The sequence below is a fragment of the Grampus griseus genome (assembly GCF_964374135.1).
Source record: "Grampus griseus genome assembly, chromosome: 8".
Classification (NCBI taxonomy): domain Eukaryota; kingdom Metazoa; phylum Chordata; class Mammalia; order Artiodactyla; family Delphinidae; genus Grampus; species Grampus griseus.
In genome coordinates, this window is record NC_139002.1 from 66,935,700 (window position 1) to 66,939,291 (window position 3,592).

At 40.1% G+C, this 3,592-nt stretch overlaps 1 pseudogene across 1 annotated transcript; it reads left to right on the forward strand.

The window, feature by feature from the left end:
- Positions 1 to 1,041: 1,041 nt before the first annotated feature.
- On the forward strand, positions 1,042 to 1,587 carry LOC309826300 (ferritin light chain-like; annotated as a pseudogene). Its single transcript has one exon. The product of its transcript is annotated as a ferritin light chain-like (transcript).
- The last annotated feature ends 2,005 nt before the right edge of the window (positions 1,588 to 3,592 follow it).

A 3,592-nucleotide genomic window follows, 5' to 3' on the forward strand; every position in this document is an offset into this window, starting at 1 on the left:
TTAGTTGAGTCTTTGTCGAAAAATATATATGAAAAAAAATTGACCTTCAGACAAATAATTTCAGTAAAATAAAAATTTTAATTGGAAAAAGAAGTAAATATATTGCACAGAAAATTGTTGATGACATTATATTTGGCTTACTAACTTCCCCTCTCTATGCAATACCACAGAAAACTCATGTCAATAACCTAGCGTGAATCTGACCATGTATTTCTCCATATTTATATAATCTCACACCTTCATATTCAGAGTGGGAGAAGCTTTTCATTGTTTCTCTTATAAAAATTGAATCATATTATCTTTTCTTGACTTTTTAAAAAATAGTTATTTATTTATTTTTTGGCTGCATGGGGTCTTTTTTTTTTTAAGATTTTTAGAAATTCCATGTAATGTCTGAAACATTTATATTAACATATTTCCATACAAATAACCCAAAGAAAGTTTAGTATTAGTTGGGTTTTTTTGTTTGTTTGTTTTTTTATACTGCAGGTTCTTATTAGCCATCAGTTTTATACACATCAGTGTATACATGTCAATCCCAATCGCCCAATTCAGCACACCACCATCCCCACCCACTGCCGCGTTCCCCACTAGGTGCATGGGGTCTTTGTTGTGGCACGCGGGATCCTTCGCTGCGGCGCGCGGGCTCAGTAGTTGCATCCGAGGCATGTGGGATATTAGTTCCCCGACCAGGGACCGAACCAGCGTCCCCTGCATTGCAAGACGGATTCTTAACCACTGGACCTCCAGGGAAGTTTTCTCTTATAAAAATTGAATCATATTATCTACATTTCCTGGCACCTTGTTTTTCTCACTTAACAATATCTTAGTCTTGCAGTGCACTCGGCAGTCCCCCGGCTCTGTCCCTTGCTTCCACGGTGTTTGGCCAGATTAGACCCAGCAACGCCCCTTCCTCTAGCCTCCAACCACCCTCCAACCCTTTTGCCAGTCGCAACCTCGGGAACCAGCCACTCAGCTATCCTCGGCTTCCGGGACCAGCTAACACCATTTTCTGAGCTTAGCTCCTTATTACCCGTTAACATGAGCTTCCAAATTCGTCAGAATTTTTCCCCTGGGGTGGAGGCCGCTGTCCATCGCCTGGCCAACGTGCCCCTGGGGGCCTTCTACACTTACCTCTCTCTGGGCTTCTATTTTGACCGCGACAATGTGGCTCTGGAGGGCATGGTCCACTTTTTCCATGAATTGACAGAGCAGAAGCAGGAAGGCGCCGAGCGTTTCTTGAAAATGCAAAACCAGTGCGGCTGCCACGCCCTTTTCCAGGACGGTCAGAAGCCGTAGCAAGATGAGTGGGGTAAAACCCAGGACGCTGTGGAAGCCGCCGTTCTCAGGGAGCAGGAGCAGAACCTGAACCTGAACCTGAACCAGGCCCTTCTGGATCTGCATGACGTGGGTTGTGCCCGCGCAGACCCCCACCTCTGTGACTTCCTGGAGAGCCACTTCCTAGATAAGCAGGTAAAAGCCGTCAAGAAGATGGGCGATCACCTGACCAACCTCCGCCGGCTGGCTGGTCCCCAGGTTGGGCTGGACGAGTATCTCTTTGAAAGGCTCGCCCTCAGTCGTGACTAGCGAGCCTCTGGAGCCCAGCGGCCTCTGAGGAGCCCCTCTGGCGTCAGGGCTTCTGCCTGCAGTCCCGTCTCTGCAGCTTCTCACAGCTTTTTTTTTTTTTTTTTTGCGGTACGCGGGCCTCTCAATGTTGTGGCCTCTCCCGTTGCGGAGCACAGGCTCCGGACGCGCAGGCTCAGCGGCCATGGCTCACGGGCCCAGCCGCTCCACGGCATGTGGGATCTTCCTGGACCGGGTCATGACCCCGTGACCCCTGCGTGGGCGGGCGGACTCTCAACCACTGCGCCACCAGGGAAGCCCTCTCACAGCTTTTCAACCGCCCTGTAGCCCTCTCCCAAGCTTGGACCAAATGGGAAAAATAAAGCTTTCTGTAACCAAGAAAAAAGAGAGAGAGAGAGAGAACAAAAAAACACAGTAGCTTACAGAAATCCTTTCAAATCAGGATGGGTTCATATGTATAAAAGAAAGTCTTTAAGAGAACGCTAGGTTGAAGAAAAGATATATTTTTATTTTTAGAAGTTGCCAGATCTCTTTCCAAAAGGACTGAAATAATTCATATTTCCTTTGGCAAAGTATGCAAGTACCTTTTTCTCTACATCCCAGTAGTTGGCACTACTGTTTCTTTCTAACAATCAGGTAGAGGTAATGAATAACCTCATTATTACTTTAATTTGCATTTCTCTAACTACTAATGAATTTGAGCACCTTTTCGTATGTTTACTGGCAACTGAATTTGCTCTTCCACAAAATGCCTATTTATATGACTGGGCCATTTTTTATGAGATAGTTTATCTTTTGCTTGCCTTGTGTAAGAGTTCTTAGTATATTTTCATAACAAATCTTCTACCTGTCACCTGCATTACAATTATTTTTTCCAAATTCGTCATTTGTCTATTGACTTTGCCCATGATATCTTCACCATACAAGAGTGTGAATTTTTATATAGTTAAATATGGTTAAGCTTCTGCTTAAAAGGGTCTTTCCTCATCGCTAGCAATTCTCATAAAATCCGGGAATGTAGTCTCCCAGAATATCTTGCAAGATATTATAGTTTAATTTTTTTATATTTAGTTGTTACATCTATCTTTAATTATCTATTAAAGATAGATATAAAAACTATTTATTTTATGTTATTTTATTTTTTATCCAAAATGTGTTTATTAGGATGGTTTCCCATTCATCTTGATTCTGGGGGCTTTTAGTGCTGCTTCATACATAAGATAGGGGTCCAAGTTTTTCTTCCAAATGGATAGCCAGCTTTGCCAGGATCATTCATTATAAAATGTATCCTTTTCCCACAGAACTAAACTATCAATTTTCTAATACAGATGATGCTTATACATTTCAGGATCTATTTCCAGATTATTTATTTTATTCTACGGATCTAGTTATCTATTCCTATGCCAATACAACATTTAATTTATAGTATGTTCTGACATCTTGTAAATCCTCTCTCACTAGTCTTTTTATCATATTTTTCTGCACCATCTTTGGGCATTTATTTTTCTATATAAACTTTAATATTATTTTATTGAATCCTCCTCACTCCAAAGCCACTGGAATCCTAACGGCATAAAAAAATTCATTAAATTCATATATTAATTTTGGAAGAATTAACCATTTTAATATTGTCTTCCCATCCAAAAACATGGTATTTCTATTTGTTTATATCTTGTTTTGTGTCCCTCTATAAGACACACAACTTCTAATGGATTATTTGCTTCATATAAGTCCTATACCTTTCTTGTTAAATTTCTTTTTATTTTATACTTTTGTTGTTATTATTTTTTTAACATTTCCACTTGTAGCTATTTATTTTTATAATAGATAAAAATTGCTGATTTTTATATATTTATCTTGCAGCTAGACAGCTAGCCAAATTATCTTATTAATTCTAAGAAGTTTTTTACTACAGCTTCCTGGATTTTCCATGTATATAATCATATGTTCAGAAAAAGAGATTGTTCTTCTCCTCTTTCCCAGTATTTTTACCGATTATTTTATCTGT